The sequence below is a fragment of the Falco cherrug genome, chromosome 11 (genome assembly GCF_023634085.1).
Source record: "Falco cherrug isolate bFalChe1 chromosome 11, bFalChe1.pri, whole genome shotgun sequence".
Lineage (NCBI taxonomy): Eukaryota > Metazoa > Chordata > Aves > Falconiformes > Falconidae > Falco > Falco cherrug.
Genome location: NC_073707.1, coordinates 10,460,091 through 10,478,316, shown reverse-complemented (window position 1 = coordinate 10,478,316; position 18,226 = coordinate 10,460,091).

Here is an 18,226-nt window from a genome sequence, read left to right as displayed (position 1 = left end):
ACCAGCCTCTGCAGGCCCCTTCCCGGACACCTGTGATGAGGTTGTGCCCGGTCTCAGCCTGCGGGGTAGGAGGGGAGAGGAGCCAGCGGCTGGTGGCTGGCGGCGGGCACCGACCCTGCGCCCCTTCCCCTTTAGGGTAACGGTGCAGGTTCACCCCAGGTGCTGCAGGGAGCAAGGCGGGGGGGCAGCCAGGAACCGGGGGGAGGCTGCGGGGTCTGCACCCAAGGAGTGGAGCTGGCCCTGTGCCGCAGGGAGGACAAAGTGTCGGTCGGTGGGGATGGAAAGGGGGATGGGATGGTCCCGGCAGCTCCAGGGGAGAAGAGTGAGGAGCCCCAAATGCAGGGGTGCTGCATGTGGGCGCTGGTCCCAGGGCGTGCACGCAGGAGAGCAGGGCATGGGGGACAGGGCGCCTGTCTGCGTGTGGGGAGCAGCCCCCCAGGCGTGCAGAAGGCACAGGACCTGGGGCTCAGCTTTCCCCACTTCAGCCGTTGCTTTTCTGGAAAAAGCTCATAGCCCAGGAGTCCTTATCCAGGCTGCAAAGCACATGTCTGCAGAGGTTACCGAAGAGGCCCACAAGCTTTAACGAATGCAAAGGGAGCAGGCAGTGCCGCGATCCCTTCCGAACCTCATGGCTTTCAGAGCTGACCCCGGGTCCCGGCTGGGGAAGGGGCAGCGCTGGGCACACCAGGACAGCACTGCCCATCCCTGCCGCCCACGGAGGGAGAGCCATGGGGTGGTGGAGGGGGCTGCGGGGACAGCAGGCACACAGACCTGCCCCTGCATCACCCTCCCACCTCTGGGGTGTTGCCTGAACTATAGAAACAGAAGCTTAGAGCAACAGCGCTTTGAGCCGAGTTGAACAATATCTCCTATTTTCAAGCTTCCCAGCGCTGAAAACGTCTCCCAGCCTGCTTTAACGCTCCGGGCACTGACACACACCAGCGGGGCTCTGCCCCAGCTAGCGCTCATGTGGACCAGAAGCTTTGCCAGTAGACTCATCCCTCTGCCCATCTGTAACAGCCCTGAACCACCAGAGGAGAACAGCTTAGCATCACACCCAGGCTGCACACCGCTGCTTTAGGAGGCACTCACACTGCTTACACCCACTGTAAACGACATACAACATTTGCAGCCGCAGTGTGGATGTTTGGTGCCACCTCTCTCCCTGATAAAGTTATACAGGGTAGCAAGCCAGCTTTGCCTATGCAAAACCTTCACGTGCCAAGGGAAGTTGCACAGAGTACGTCAGCATAACCAGCAGCCCCAGCTATATTCAGCTGGACCTGCCAGCATCACTTCCCAAGTGCAGCCTGGGAGGTGTGTGTGTAGGGGAAATGACAAACTCTAACATCAGCATTAGAAATTACACAGCCCTCCCCACCCCCCACCCCCAACATTACTGGATGCAGAAGGAACCTCTGATCTGCTGCTGAGTGGTTTCCTTGCCCCATTTGTATCTGCTGGCAGCACCCCAGTTGCAGGAGACCCCCAAGTGTCTCTGGGAGGGCTCAGGAGCTGCAGGCACCCAGCACAGCCACGCTGAGGCACGCCAGGGCACGGCAGGGCACAGCAGGCTTCCTGACATGGTTTGAATCCACATGGCTTTGTTACAGCACAGCATTAAATCCTTGCGAACCACCTGGGGGGCTGCGCTTCCCCAGGAGGGGTTCAGCCTGCACTTCCGAGCTGGCAGGGGGGCACCTTGCATCTCCCCCATCTCAGGAGAGGTGCCTTCCCTGCGAAGAGCGTTTGGATTTTTGCTAGCTGTTACAGATGTCTTCATGCTTCAGATAAGAGATGCGTTGCTTGAATCAGCTGCAATTCTTGCCCTTGGAATCAAGTTAGATTTCAAACCTGAGCAGCAAAGCTCCTGCGTTCCTCATGCTCCCTCAAACAGCACGGAACGCAGATCTCTACTTTGACTTTCTGATTTCCGTGGGAATTCCAGATGCTCTGCAGGGGAATCTCTCCTGGCTCTCACCAGGAGCTTTATTTAAGCAGGTCCCTCCAGTGACACACACCCTCTTCCCACTTTCACAGAACCGGTTTTTCGGTTCAAACCCCAAAATTTCATAACTAAACTCACTTTGCTCCTCTGCAGTGTCTGCCCCTGCTCACATACCTGTGTGACAATGCCATGTTCCCGAGGTCCAGCACAGCACAGGGCCAGGGGTTGGTGCCAGTCTCCAGCACTCATATAGCTCCATGAAAACATCCAAGAAGGACCTGGAGACCATGATGTCTGGGGAGAGGGAAGGACAGGGTAGTTTTTTCCTGCTTTCTTCACTATCTGCGTGTGTTTCAACATCTTAATATGTCCATGGAAAGTGGTGGCAAAGTGAAGAGATCAGAGGATGGCGATGGCCATTTATTGTTCCTCCCACATCTTTCATGGTGGGAGGGAAGATAAAAAAGGCATCTGGGAGAAAGCGTGAATCTCAGGAAGCAAAGAGCCAGTGTCGTAATTTCAAGCAGAAGCAGTGATGTTTAAGAAAGCCTGTGAAGCTGGATAAGCCCAGAGCTCTGAACAAATACAGCTATTAATCTTTAATCCTTAATTCTTACGGGTGCACCAGACACCACATCTGATAGAGAAACCAGGATTTTGCTGCAGGTCATACACACAGCTATATGTACTCATGTGGACAGATGTGCTTAATTATTAATCAGCTTTTATAACAGACTTGTTTGGGCTGGATATTTGTTTAAACACTCCCTGGCTTTTGGTGAGTGAGGTCAGGCTCTCAGCACCCCTCGCTCTTAGGGGGACACCTCTAGCACCCAGTCCTTGCCCCCGGGGTTTCCAAAGCCACTGCCATCAGTCCCACCTGCAGCCTGACATTGCTTCGGGAGATAGATCAAAGCCTTGATTCAGACATTTCTGCTAATACAAGCATCTGGTTTGATACAGACATCACGTTGCTCGCCTGTGCTTTCTTATGAAGGTTAAAGTCCCATGACGGGAACAACAGAGGCTGATACTGCAGACTACAGGAAAGCACGGACAGGCATCGCCCTGTCCTGGATGTGCTCCTTGTGCTGCTCCCTGCTCCCGCTTTTTGGCTGGAGCAGCAATGGGCCAGAAGGACCAGGGACAACGCGCTCTGTGAACTGGCGTTCAAAGGATGCTAACAGCACATTCAGCATTGTATGTCTCTTCATCTTTTGCCTTGTAATCCCTTTGGTCGTTATTTATTCATTTGGGAAGCTGCTGTGCGCTATTAAGCAAGCGAGTAGGTTCCTCAGCTGCATTTTTAATGTGAGCCCAAATCAAGCAGAAACCAGTGACCACCATTTTCCACTTTTGTAACTTCTCTGCTGTCAGGTGTACTTCCAGCCCTTGGAAACTGGTTCTTCTGGGACTTTCTTGGTGACAGGCTCCAGTCTACAAGGGCTTTGAAAGTCACGCTCAAGTGTGAACAGCTGAAAGTCCCTATGACAGCTTCACAGATGAGAGAAGTTTGCCAGACTACTCAAGATACTCCCAATTACCCCTAATTAAAACTAGGAAGGACTTACCTACCTTGATGAAGTTGCTCCTGGGATTTAAATCTGCAGCAAGCCTATGGAGAGGAGAGCATCCCCTGCAGGTTCTGAGGCTGTACAATTAGTGGAGAGTGTGGGGGCTGTGATTTCCGAAGATCAGTGCTTCTTCTCTGAAAGCCTAAAAGCAAACTCTGCAAAAAAAGTGCTAAAAAAATCATACATAATCTAGATGCTGGCAGGATCCAGGCAAAGAGAAAAGGAGGAATTTAGCAAATACAAACTGTAAGGCAGTCCTGTGGCATGAAGCTTACCCTTTGCACACAAAACATTATTCTTTGCACACAAAACAAAGCCATGAGCTTTTATTCCCCTAACATAAACTACCATGAGCTTTTATTCCCAAGATAAAGGCTGTTTGCACTGGGTGGGTTAGCACTGTTAGAAGCAACTTTCAGTACTGAACCCCATCAGGCAGCTGGAAATGCTGATGCAGGGAAATGGTTTTGTTCTGTTGTGAAGAGCATCTGCATTTAGCCACGGGTCCCAGGGAGTGATGCACCACTGGTGCCTGCTCATGGCAGGGTGATGCTGGAGAGGACCCGTGAGCATGGTACCCCTCTGTCTGGGACCAGCCCGCAGGCAGGCAAGGAGCAGGCAGCTCAGGCTGGGCCACCTGCTCTCCCCCAGCACAAAGCAGTGTTCACCGCCCCACACAGCTCCACACTTGGTGCCTGCACCCCAGGAGCCATCCCAGGCTGGGCACAAACTCCATCAGCGCTGCAAGGTCTGGCTTTGTCCCAGCTCGTGCAGCGAGCACCCAAAAGATAAGGGGGAATTCAATGAACATCACTCTATGAGCCATGTTTGCAGATGTAAACATTTAACTTAAGCTTATTATTGCTCAGGGACTTTGGGCAGTATTAAATGAAATCAGTGGAGATGATTGCCTCCTTACCTTTGGTTCCCCATGATAGCGAGCTCAGTCCTCTTTGGTCATCCTTCGCTGGGAATGGCAGCTGCTCCTGCACCACCATGGACCTGTCCCCTGAGTGCAGGTGTGGGCTGGCTCCAGTTTTTCCACCTCTTGAAACTGCAAATACTGGTTTAGAGGTGCTACTTGTTGCAAGTTGTTCACAGCAGCTGAGGCTGGACCAGGTAGTGCCTCCAAGAGAGGCTCTTCCTCCCCGAAGCTCCTCCATGGGCAAGAAAAGCAAGAGGACCTGGTGGGACCGTTGTCCCCTGCAGGAAGGTTGTGGTACCCAACACGTTGGAGTGGTCCCTGCAGCTCAGACAAGCTCTCCCGGCACTGTCCTCTCCAGGGCAGACAGAGCCTTCATTTCTGCTGGGGCTGCACCTAGGTGGGAGCAATGAGGGGTGGATGTTTTCATGTTAAATACTCTTCCCACCGATGCATCCATCACATGAAAAGTGAATTTTAGGCTCAGGAGAGCTACCCATCTCCAGGACAGCTTTGGACACCCTTGTCAGGGTGAGCATCAGCATGCCACCAGTTCAGGCAGCAGCAGGACTCAGCGGCTTTAGCACAGCCCTCTGCAGGCGTAGCGAGTGATAGGGTCCCTTCAGTGATACAAACTGCTCCTCCAGTGACCACAGTGGCATGGAAAGGGTCAGGGTGGTGGGGGGCTGTTACAGCCCCTGTGAGACTGGGCTGGGGTGACTAGTCGGGAGCTGCCTTTCCTGGGCTATCTGGTCCTGCAGGGACCTCAAAACAGAGGAAAATAATACAAAAACTATTCTCAGAAGAGGAAGAGCCATTTTTCTGCAGTCTGTGCAAAGTCTGTGTGCGCAATGTGTTATATTTCTGCACAACCCTGCGAGACAGGGCTCCTGAAGCCCCAGCACATGGGAGAAGAGCTGGCTCTGAGGCTCAGCCTCTCCCACAATCGTCATACCTGATTCACCAGCCACATACCTCCGTCTGGATCAGTTATCCTTGCATGAAGGGAGATTTTCCATGAAGAGGGAGAGTAAAAAACCAGCTGGTACTGCCAGATCTGCCTGGGCTCATTTGGGAAGCTGGGAGAGCCAGGGGAAGGTGGGAGGGAGGGGACGTGCAGGGCACCAAGCCCCATTGCTGACACCGGCTTCACCGGCCGCTCAGCCTTCCCCATGGCAGCAAGGGGCAGAAGCAGCAAAATCCCTGGTGTGTGTAAGAGGGAGGAAAAAAGACTGAACAAAATAAGCTCCATACGCAAGCTAAATATTTAAGGATTTGAACAACACACATTGGTGCTTTAGAAGATCCCCGGTTATAGGCAATACTCTGTAAGCCTTTTATCGCGCTTTCAACTCCTGCTGTGAACAGCTGCCCATCACTGAGGCTGTCCGCACCACTCGCAGGATCGTGGCAGGAGATTGGGGTGTTTGCTTTCAGCCAGGCATGAAAAACTATGTCCTTTAGCTTGACATTTGCATTTTCATGTTCTGGTTTCTGACATGATTGTCATCACAGGACATATGCAGGGATGCCTAAAATCTTGGAAATCTGGTCAGGCTCTTATGTTCTCCTGTGCTGCTTGCAAGCAGATAGCAGATCCTACTGCCTTCCTTCAAGCTCAGTTTCCTTACACCTGAAGAAAACTATCATCACTAAGAGCAGACCCATTTTTGCCCCCAGGTCTCATTTCAGGCTGGCAGGCAATGGCCAGAGGAAAGGGTTCGCTCTGAGCCATTCAAATGGGTACCAAAGGAGCCTGAACATATGCAGTGCACTGTTGGCAACTAAACTGACTACTGAAAACAACCATCAGAAAATGAGGGGGGTTTAGGTTTCCAAAAACATTGAACTTTCCTTTTAATTATCTCCTTTCTGAGAAGTCTATCTGCCTGGATACCGATTTCATACCTCCCCTGTGAAGCACTGCGCAGGACCCCAGTGAAAGCAAAGGCTGCTGCTTTACCCGGGGGGAGGCTGATGTGCTGCAAAAGCACGATGCAGTGCAGACGCAGACAGCGGGGTGCAAGGGTTTACATCTCCGTCCTGACGTTCTGCATGGGGGATGTCACAGCAGCGCCTCAGTGGGAGGGCGAGAGCTGGCATTGCCTTGCCCAATTCTCAGTCCCATTCTCAAAAGGGAGCTCCTAGCAGAAACCTGCCGACTGGGGTCTGCTGCGAAGAGCAAGGATGGTTTGTAATTTCCTTAGCTTTGTTAGCAGAGTCTCAAGAGCATGTTATTATTTCCCCTATAGCTGAGTACGTATTTTCAGATGAGTACACATGATCTCATCCACACTACATGCCACAGCAGGGAAGCTGTAATCCCTCAGCTCAGATCGACTTAGAAATTAAGAGTGACAGAAGTGAAACAGAGCCTGGGAGACCGCCAGCAACCAGGCTGAGCAAGCTGCAAGAAGCAGAAAAGCAAATCCAACAACTGCTTCTTATTTCGCCTAGCCCAGTGCCCTAGGAGGTCCTAGCAGCCCAAGCAGGGTTAGCGGGCATCGGGCTAACCCATTCCAGTGCTCAGGGTGAAGCACAACGGCAGCTGCTTGCAGCTGGGAAAACCCTCTGGGACACGAGGCTGGGCAGCGCAGGAAAGCTGGATGCATCCTCCATGTAAAGCCCCACGGCTGGTTTGAAAAGCTCAGTCGTGTCTGTCACATTGCTGCTTCAAAACCGTTCTAGCCAACAGAAAGGGTGTGCATGGACAAGACTCTCAGAGACAACTTCAGTGATGCAAACAATCCACGCTCTCCCAAAAATGATAGTTGGGGACTTCTTCTAGCAGATACTTGATAGGCAGCACCAGCTTCACCCTGAGCTCCTGGATGTCCTGAAGAAGCAAGAGGTCTTTATGGCCATGCCCATGTTTCAGCAGTGCGCACAACCCAAGGCATGGGGTGTAAAGATGCCAAGTACGTACCTGCTTGGTGAAACCATCTCGTCAAACATGGTCTGCAGCCCAAGTGCCCCGGCGGAACTAACCAACTCACTGAAAGCGACACACAGGCAGCGATTCCCGTATTGCATCCATGGAACTTGCAGGAGACAACCATTCTGCTACCAGGTTTCAGAATAGCTGTAGTCAGCACGTGAAACCTTAAAAATGCTCACTGGAAACAGATAAATCATTTTTTGAGCACAGGGATTAGAAAGTCATTATTTAGAGTCTTTGACAAGCTTGGCAAAGTCCCCTTACATGAATTGTCAGAATGCAAATATAATTGATTCCAGCTTTTATGTCACTGCATTACAGTGTGGTTGGATTTTTTCCCTTAAGTCACTGACAGAAGGCTACTCTTCTGTCATCTCCTTGACAAATGACCCCGAAGTCCTGCCAGCGTTCATCCTAGTAGGTTAGTGCATGGGCTCAATACTCGTCTCTTCCGTGCAGACTCCTGTCCCCGGCTGAGTTACACCAGTGTAAACCCACCCTAAGTGCAGTGACACAAAGGTCCGAGGCTTGAGGGAGGTTTAGCAGATCTTTCACCTCAGCCTTCAAATCTGACCAGTTTCCAGGCTTGCTGCTCCCCTTCCTGTCCCACCCTGCCAGAGCATCCTTCCTCACAGGGAGAAAAGGAGAAGCACAGTGAAGCAGCAAAGCCTGCCAGCGGTCAGGTTCTCCAGCAGGGTTGCAGCCCCATCTCCAGTTCTCCAGCCGGCACTTGCACACCAGCCAGGGACCCAGCAGCAGTAGCCCAGGGCAAATCCATGCCCAAACCATGAGCACCCATGCCAAGGTGCAGGCTGGCCCACCGGCACGGGGAGGGCGAGCGGGCAGAGCCCAGGAGGGGCTTGCCTCCCCCTGTACCTCCCAGACACACTGGCTACGTGGACCAAAGGCACGTCAAGGACTGTGCGGTGGAAATACCCACATGTGGGCTCGGAAAGCATGTCCAGGCTTGCACGGTCCTCACCACCCACTGCAGGCCCCTCTGAGCCCCCTCACTCTGGCAGCAACCACAGGCAAGGCAGGAAAAAGCAGCATCTAGGCATGCTTTCCATCAGCCCTCTGTCCCCTTGGTTCCTGAAGTGTTCCAGAAAGGGAAAAAAAAAAAAAAAATCAGCAAGGCATTTGATGTGTTACATATTAATTTCATTATGTCAATTAGCAAGTCCAACAGTTTCTAATGTTAGGGAAATAGTTTCATACAGCTGGGGCAGAGGAAACTGGGGGAAAACAGCACTGTTTTCCAGCAATTCCCTCCCACTGGCAAGAAGGGGAAAGGGTAATTACACTGGTCCTCAAGCATTTATCTAGACAATTATTAACGCTGTTGCAGTGCTTACCCAGAACAAAATGAGACTGAACTGGGCATGAGACACATTCCCAAAGGCAGGAATCATTAAAGCTTAAGCACTGAAACACTTCAGATGCCAGATAAGAGAAATCAGTCTTAAGACAGCTGAACCCAGAGGAGCCTGCAGTAATGGTGCAGCCCTGGTGATGGAAGAGAGCAATCACCTTCAGAAACGACAAAAATCCCACCCGTGCAGAAAATAACTAAGGAGTTGGTTTCCTTTGCTTCATTTGATTTCAAGCCCAGTGAAAACATAACTCTGGGATGCCTTTACATGTCCCCACTCGAACAGTAGCAGGAGCTCTGCTCATTAGAGCTGCTGGTACTTGTTTCATTATTAATGCTGCCCACACTTGGTTCACCTCTGCTGCAGGTCCCCCTGCAGTAAGTGCTCCTTCTCAGAGCTGGAGCAACTGTTCCATCAGCAGCAATAACCACAGGCACTGGAATATCAGATGTTTACGTGAACATGAAATACACATAGAACAAGGGCCACAGGCCACATAGTGGCTCTGAAACAAGGGGTAACACTTCCACCCCTGGGCACTGTGATTCCCTGTGGGATTTGCTCTGAAGGAGGGCACAGCCACTGTCCTCAGCGTCCCCAAAGAGCTGGAGGGGAGATACCTTGTGCTCTGCCACTGCATATGTGCACCATGGAGATTTGTCCAACAGCAGTCACTTACCTGATTAACACCCCAAGGATTTTTTCTAGTTGAAAACAAAGCACCAGTGAATAACCTTTTTTTTTTTTTTTTTTTTCTTTCTCCTCCTCTAACTCAAATACTGCTTTACAAACTCCCAAGCCAAGCGCTGAGCCATTTGCAGCTGGGGAAGCCGTTTTGCAGAGCAGTTCCAGGCAGCAGGACAGCAGGGAGCAGCCGTGCCCCGCGGGCTGAGCTGCACTCTCCTTCCCACAGCAGGCACCCACCAGCGCCAGAAACCACGTTTTCCTCCTCCACTGGCAATTTGTGACACTCTTTTGCGTACCACGGGGCTGCAGGGCCAGCCCAGGCTCCCATCCCTTGCTGTGCTACCCTACCAGGCAGCGTTCCTGCCCATCCTGTTCTCTGCTCCATCGCTGCCCTGGGTTTCACCCTGTGACCACCTCACCTGCAGGGACAGCATGCTGTGGGAAAGAGAAGGGAGAGACCTGCGCCCAGGATGAAGGCATTTTATCACTAGGAGAACCAAAAATTAACGAGGATGCTCAGCAAGCAAACCCCACCTATCGCCCTCCACAGAAGCCCCCTCGCCGCAGCCCTTGCTGAGCAGCTGCCTTGGGAGAGCACCCTCACCCATCAATCCTCAGTCTAATGACAGCTCTCCTAGTGCTAGCAGAGAAAAATATCACAAAAATTCTAGTTGGGGAGCAAGCCCCACTCGCTCGCCCTTACAGGAGAACCGTGACTGACCTCCCTGCCCTGACAGCGAGCTGCACCCAAAGGGGCTCCCACTTGCTCCTCGAGCTCAGACAACTACGAGTAGATCCACAGGGGACTGAAAGGAGAGCAGACCACTAACCCAGAGCACAGAGCCATTTCGAGCCGATGCAGCTCTACCCCAAACACCGTGGGTTTTCCATGCCAGCAGCCAGGTTTCACCCCCAAAGGATCAAATACCAGGGTCCTGGTACTTACGTTGCCAGCTCTCTGGATTCACAGAGAGGGCTCCCTTTTCCCTGGGAGAAGTTTAGCACTGAAAATACTCCACACAGAGGAGCCCAAGAGTCTTATTTGAGACACTCTGCAATTGCAAAGGTCCCACTTAAGAGTGCACATCAGCACAGAGCTGCTACGCAGATATACTTGGCTGTTATTGCAGACAAATCAAAGCACCACTGGTACTGTACTGCAGTAGTCAGTACAATTAATTCAATTAATTTGCTTTTAAAACACACCCATCTTGGAGCGCAGCTATTGCCTGTGCTCTTTGGAAGACCAGCACAAGGTCTCCTGCTCCCCTGGACCAGGTCACCCTTCCTCATGGCTGGCAGCAGCCACCAGGTCTGGGCTTTGCTGCATGCCAGGACTGACCCTGCCCACCTGGACACCCCAAGGACACTCCAGACAGTCTTGGGTCTCAGACATATCCTGAGTCTCCTATTCTGCTAATAGCTGATTTTATATCTAGAAATCACGTAGTGTTTCAGAAAACCTCCACTCTCAATGAGAAGAACATGCTCTCACCGCAGTCGTTGCTGATACAAAGCATCAAAGAAAGATGCAGAAGGAGGGGAACCAAACCAGTGCCAACATAAGTAGTGCTGAAGTATTTTAATATTTATTCTCACTGACAGATGTGGTATGCAGATTAATAACTCCAAAGGACATGCTTCCTTCAAACTGTAAATATTTTCTGCTTTACACAGCCCCACCGCCTAGAAACACACTCGCTGTGTTACAGAACGCTCAGTATGAGAGGGACGAGGCCACACATAGAGCCCAGAAACCTCCCAGCAGCACTGCACCGCACCTGCGCTTGTACACACGCTTTTGCAAACATCAACCACGAGGAACTGTTTTAATATTCTGATATTTAAAATGAATAATGAACCCCTTTTATAGGATGACAAGGCCTCTCCTGACAGTTATGGAGACCTCTGTGTTTACAAAAGCCAGTGAGGACCTGAATTTAGATTTACATTTTAATCTGAAATCAGGTGATGCTGTGAGAACTTTGCGGGCACGTCCCAGCCACAGAGCACTCTGCCTTGCACAGCACAGGCCCTTACTATTACTCATCTGGGACCCTCCAAACCCCCTCAGAGATGAGACAAAATTACTATAGCAGAGGTGAAAGACCCCGGCACAGCAGCTGGAAATGGATTTCTTCTCTCTCTCCCCTCTTGCCTTCCTATAAGCTTTGCCAGAGGTCTGCATTAATATTGGAAACCACAGCTTCCAGAAGGTGCTCTGTAACGGTGGGGCCAGATCCGTCTGCCTGCACCGTGAAGGTCCCTGCAGGGGCTGTGTGATCCCCTTCCAACACCACACAGCCCGAGACCACCTTCTTCTGGTTACAGCTAGCTTTAAGTGCTTTTCAGCAAATTTCCATAGTATCATCCTTGTTAATACACTTACCACAGGAGATTTTTCCACAGCCTTCATTTACTGGAAAAAAGATGATCTGTGGAGACAAATCACCCAATTCTTAGAGCTGGGCAGCACCAAGAGCACAGCCCCAGGGTCAAAAATTTTCTCTGGACCCACCATAAGGGAGCTGTCAGCATCCCCTCCGTACAAACGGGCAGACTGGGGATATTCTGGTGTAAACCAAACTCATTAAAGTACATGCGTTTAATATAAGGAATTATATATCATTATATATTGTATATAATATATAATTATATATTGTTATATATTGCTACATATATGTATATATAAAAAATACAAGATGCATATAGTCCACTGCGTTTAGGGTCAAAGTTATGTGGTTTTAAATACTATTTGATGCATAAGTATTAGTTGGATTCAGGAGCACAAGATATTCTGCACATCATGAATGGTCATAACATTTGTCACCCGGCTCCCTTCCCCTGTAGCCCAGCCAAGTGAGGTGGCAGTCTCAACAGCATCCCAGAAAGGATGAGATGCTCAGGTCAGCCCAAGCTGTGCCTCAGTAACTGAGAGAGCAAAAGGTAAAACAGCATAGGAAAAAGGCAAGGGAGGCGGAAAAATCAATGTTTGGCTGGAAAAATAGATCACTTGCACAAACTATTATCAAACTTCAGTAATAAAAAAATGGGTTCATCTGGTTGAAGATTTCTTTTTCTCATGCCCTTGGAAGAGAGGGTGCCATCTTCCAGCTGCGTAATTCATCGATGTTCGCTCTGGAATCTCTGCTTTGGGGAAGAAGCTGGCACAGGGGCAGCGTAGGTGAGACTGGAAACCTGGAGCCGGGAGAGCAGAGCACCTCCCAAGCAAATGCAAACACGAGGCTCAGCTCCCTCAGGCTACATCTCTTTTGCAAAATAAAAAATGGATGGAATTCCGGTTGAAATTAATTAGCACTTTGAGGCAAAAGCAATATCTTACAGATGTTTTATTCCTCCTTGTGCACAAGGTGTTCCATTATCCATAAAAATTACACTTAGGCAAGAAACCAAGTGCCAAGAATGCTGCGGTCATGGAAGAATCGTGCAACTGCTACTGCGAGAGTCTGCAGCCCTCCACCTGCCACCTGCAGAGACGCTCGCTTCCTTCCTGGAACTCCCGGGGAAGGTTTCCCAACCTGGAGAATAATTCCATTTTTTGCTCCTGAAACTAATACCAACTATTTTAAATCACTTTCCATCTCCGCTCCCCACCACTAGCACAGCTTTGCTCGGGCTGCAGCAGGAGCCAGAGGAGCCTCCCAGTCTCACCCCAGGCAGAGCGGTGAGGCTCTGCTTTTTTGTGACTTTCAGAGGACTGAGAAACCTCTTCCATGTCACAGCTTCTACAAGGAATTACGCACCCCCAAGGAACCAGCATCCAGAAATATAAGTATATAAATCTCAGAGGGGCTTAGTAATTGCCCTCTTGCACATAGGAAAGACCTGGACCCCAACAAGCCCAACCAGCTGGGACCTTTCTTGGGTGGTGTTGCACAAGGGGCACTAGAAAAAGTTTGTCATTGACTCAGGTGAAGGAATTTGGGTTTTTGCCATCAGGACAATGATGTTGCTAAGCCTCGTGATTTGTTACTTTACTGCATCTAGACCAGATAAGCAGCACACTGGGAAATCAGGGAGGTAGAAGTTTCCAAGTGACAAACCAGCACTGTTGCTGCTTTTTGCCTCAAGTCAAATTATAAGTCCTGTCTCCAGCTTTGCTCTCCGCGACCTCTCCCTGGGCTGTGCTGCAGTTTGACTTGCTGGGTTCAAGGCTGTTACGCTGATGTAAAATCTGTTTTGTTGAGTAAAAGCACAAGGTCTGCCAGGAGCAAAGCACTCCTCTCATGGATGAGCGTTAAAATGGAAATACAACACAAACTTGGCAACTTGCGTTTCTCACTCTTGTTTGCATGACAAGTCACTGGATGCATGGGAATTTAGGAAAGCCTAAGCTCTGAATTTAAGATTATATGAAAATATTTTCATTGTGAATATGGGTAATGTTTCTATCTTTTATGATTGCAGTGAGAAGCTTTTAAGCATAATTCAAAGCCTCAGCTGTTAAAAGGGATAGAAAAAAAATGCCTTAAAAATAAGGAACTTGATCTATATAACTATCTTGATCTTGCAACATTACTGGATGGTAGCATCAGCCATTTATTTTTCTTGTTAAACAACAGTACTTCCTCTCCAAGCAAAACTTTTTTTTATTATTTGGAGAAACCATAAGCTGCTGTTAAACCAGCTACCATATCACTGCCCGCTGTTTCAGACCTTCAAGAAAATTCTCATTAAGCCCCAGCAATAGCTTCCAAGGCTTACTTCTTTCCTCTGTAAGTTGGTTGACTTACTGTTTGAAGCTTTCTGCTGGGCTTCCATTTCTTCTTCTGCCCATGCTTGCAGAGTTAGGCTGCTCTCATGGACTCTGGACCTCCTGTCCCCACACGCCAGACTCCCCTGGGAGCCTGCTTTGTGCACAGGATACACCCGATGCCATGTTAAGCACCTCATAGCTCTTTCCAAGCAATACACAGCTATATTAATGTGCATATCCATAGATCTCCTGACCCAAGTTATGAGCATCAACCAAGAACAGACAGCACAGGAGCACTTCAGAGGTTCCCCTGAAGCACTCAACATATCCAGTGCAAACCCACTACCTCCATTTATCACTTTGTAAAAGTAGGGCATAAAGTGATGTGCAGGGACCATCAGGAAGTCTACCCATCCACCTTAGAAGAAATTGGATTGACCTTTAATGTCCAGACAAGGCAATTTAATTGCAACTTGATAACGTTATAGTCTGGTTCTCTAGTATGTATTCAAGTAACTGCAGCTATTAATTCACCAGGGCAGAGTATAACTGGGTATATCTGATTTCGTAGCTCTCAGGCACTATTTCTTGCTGAACAGGCAGCGACGTCCGAAGGTAGCAGCCGCTGCCACAGCTCAGAGGGGTCTGTGCCACCTGGCAGCTTTGCTCACACAAGCCAGGGGCCTCAGCTGGTGCACTGAGGCCATCACATACCCAGTCTGGTTAACTGCTTCCTCCCCAAGCCCCCATCTCCCTTTATTGCAACTTTTCACAAGGATCATCCTCCTAGTCCTGTGAGTGTCCTCGTCACCTCTCCAAGCCCTAAATACTGTGGTGGTTTCATAAAAAGCAAGAGAAAACATAGTCAGTCACTCAGCTGAGATCCTCAGATCATCCTGGGGATGCAGGAATGAGTGAGAGCTTGGTGACTAAACTTCCCGAGCAGCCATGGGTATACTCAGCTGTGCTCTCCACTCCTGGATGTTACTGAGCCATTTCCATATCCATTGCTGAAAACGCATATTTTACTTTCCTAGCAATGTGATGACTCCATTATTTCTGCACAGTGTGCGTCAGCAATATCAGCCAGGAGGAATTTGCTGTGTCCACAGTGACCTCTATTTAAACCTGTTCTTATTGTTTGCTGCATTAGTCTCTCATCCATGCCCTACCCTGTCCGTGGCACCCAGTGCCACACTACACAAACACTGTACTTGTGAGCATTTCTGCTCCTACGCTAGGAAGATGGATGTGTAAGTTTCCCATTACGGTCAATGGACAAAAAAAACCCCAACCACCAACTGATTAATAATCACTTCTGCAGACTGAATCACTATTCCTAGCTGCTCCTCTAGAGTAGAGAACATGAAGTTACTTAGCTATTAAGTGATAGATCTCAGCACAGGGACTGTCCTCCTGCGTCTACAGCCATCTCTGCCATGGACCCTGTCTAACAGCAGAAGTTAAACACAGCACAGGCACGTCATGGTTTATAACACCCCAGGCAGAGGCAAACAGGCAGAGCAAATTTCTGCTGCATCCAGCAACCCCTGAAGTAATGGGCTGCATTAGGAGAGTATATATTCCACCAGCTCATATAGAAACGCCTGTATAATGTAAGAGATCAAATACTTCATTGGCCCCAGCGCTGGGCATCTTTGTGATCAGGTTTCAGTTGAGTTTTAGCTGGAAATGGCACGGTGAAGACTGTTGCAGTAAGTTCTCAGACAAAAAGGACAGCTTACAGGCAAAACGAATGCACAGTAACGTTCCCAGTACATTAACCTTCCCTCTGCTCACCTAATTGCCATGGAATGTGACTCCAGCCCACCAGGAAACTGCCTTTCCACCGCTCAGCGATGGTTCCCAACGCCAGCCCTCACCGCCTGCCCCTGGCGGGGACCGGGCGCTGAACAGAGCCCAGGAGAAACGTGGTCATCAGGACCTTAGCTGGGTATGGCAGGTGTCTGCAGAGATTCCCAGCTATTCCTGACCTTTTTGTTCTTTTTGCATGTAAAAATGAACACCTACGGGAAGCATGTGAAAACACCACTGGAAGAGCAAGATGTGACCGGGGCGTCCAGCTAGGCTGGAGATGAACCCCCCAATCCTGCTAACTCGGTATACTGGAACACATGTGCAACATATGGAATGAGTGATACAGAGACATCATACATTTTAGAAAACTGAAAAGATCATTTTTAGGAGAAACAGACTCAGTTTCCAGCAAAGAAAACATAAAGCTATAAAAGCACATTTTCTGTGGCTTTTTTCTGTACCAAAACCTACGGAAATAGTGAGAATTTTTTTGTTATTATTTTTATTTCTCGCACAGCAGATTGAGGTTTAGATTTTTGACCCAACCAGAAGGGAAGCACACTCTACAGCAGCTCGGTGCACTGCCAGGGTAACCCTGTGCTGAACTGCCGCAGCAGCAGCGCTGCTCAGCCCCGAGCCAGAACCAACCTGGGCTGACGTCCCAACCTCCCCGGGCCAGCGACTCCAGACAAGCTACCTGGGTCAGGTTTGTGCTCTGACTTTCCCTGGAAGTTATCAGGACAAAAATCAAACTAAAAGCCCACAGCACCACTCATCAGCATCACACAGCTCTTTGCTTTTGTCCATGCACAGGAGGTGATCTGGTGGCAAGTCTGGGTGCAGCCCTGGATCTGTGTGGTATATATAAGTCGTCATCTCCTAATGATTTCAAACATTTCAAAATTCAATGATTTTCTATTTATTTTGAAATCATTAGGAAAAAAAATTCCTAAAGATTTTAAAAAAATAAATTTCAAGGTTGCTGAGTTTTAGTTCTGCAGAAGTTTTCTGCCATGCGACTTGAATATTAATATCAAGGGCTCAGGTTTCCTTCATTGACCGGGGAGCCTCGTAATTGAAAGCAAAAATGCTTCAAGGAGAATTACAGAAGTGGGAGGATATTCAAACTTTTTGGCCTCATAGGATGAAAATAATAATTTCCTACTGCTGGCAAGGAAATTAAAACCTTTCCTTGCTTACTTGTGAAGCCATTCCCTGGCAACATCAGTCTGAGAACTGCAAGCTTTTCTTTTTTTAGGAAAGGATAAAATATTTAGAAGTAAAGAGAGTAATACATAATACAGTTTTGCTTGAGAAGGGCGCACAGCGCTGCTAGAACATGCACCACCAGAAGTACCCCACTGGCTTGGCGTCAGCGTTCAACCCAGCGGCACAAAGCAGCTCCCCCGTTAGCTGCATCTCACGCTGCTTCAGGATATTCAGAAAGAGATTTGGAGCCCAGGCATCATAGCAGCTGCCCTGGGACTGAGCTCTCCTAAAGGTTATCAGACATGAAGCACCTCCAGAGCCCTACTCTCATGGCCAGCCTCCGACCAGGCTGATTTTTATCTGGAAAACATCCAGAAAGCATTTGTCTTCTCTGACCCTATCTGAAGGAAGAGGAAAGGGTTCTTGGGTTGCTTTTGCTAAAATCAATAGAAATCAATGGGGGGTGGGTGGGGTGGGGGGGGGGTGGGGGGCGGAAAAAAAGGAGCTTTGGTTTTCCTCAAGGGGCACCACTCGCAAGCCATCACCCACCACCCGCCTGGGTGTCTCCTGGCATGGGAGGGCGGGCAGGAGGGTCTCAGGAAGGCACAAAGAAACTGTGATTTTGTGTGGGGATAAAGGACGCTGGCAGCCAGCTGCCGATGCCTTTCTCTGCCTCTTCTCAGGAGCCTAAAAACCAGGTGCACACGATGCAAAATGTAACTCTTTCACCTCCATCCCCATATGCGTGTGCCCCAACCCAGCTGCTTCTACTTTATCACACAGCCTGAGCATTCTGTAAAGTTTTACACCAAGCCATGGCAGACTTTTGAAAAAATCCGAAAGCAAGGAAGATGTCATACAGAATTCGTATCAACTCCATAAAATACAATACAAGAAGATAAATGTGAGCTTTCTGCCGGAGATGTTTGCGAATAAATCTGAGCTACTGATGCCTGTGGGTGTCTCCGAGTGAAATATTCACTTCTCACTAATAGAAATATTTTGATTAACAACTTTATTTGCCTAGTGGCAAATACCAC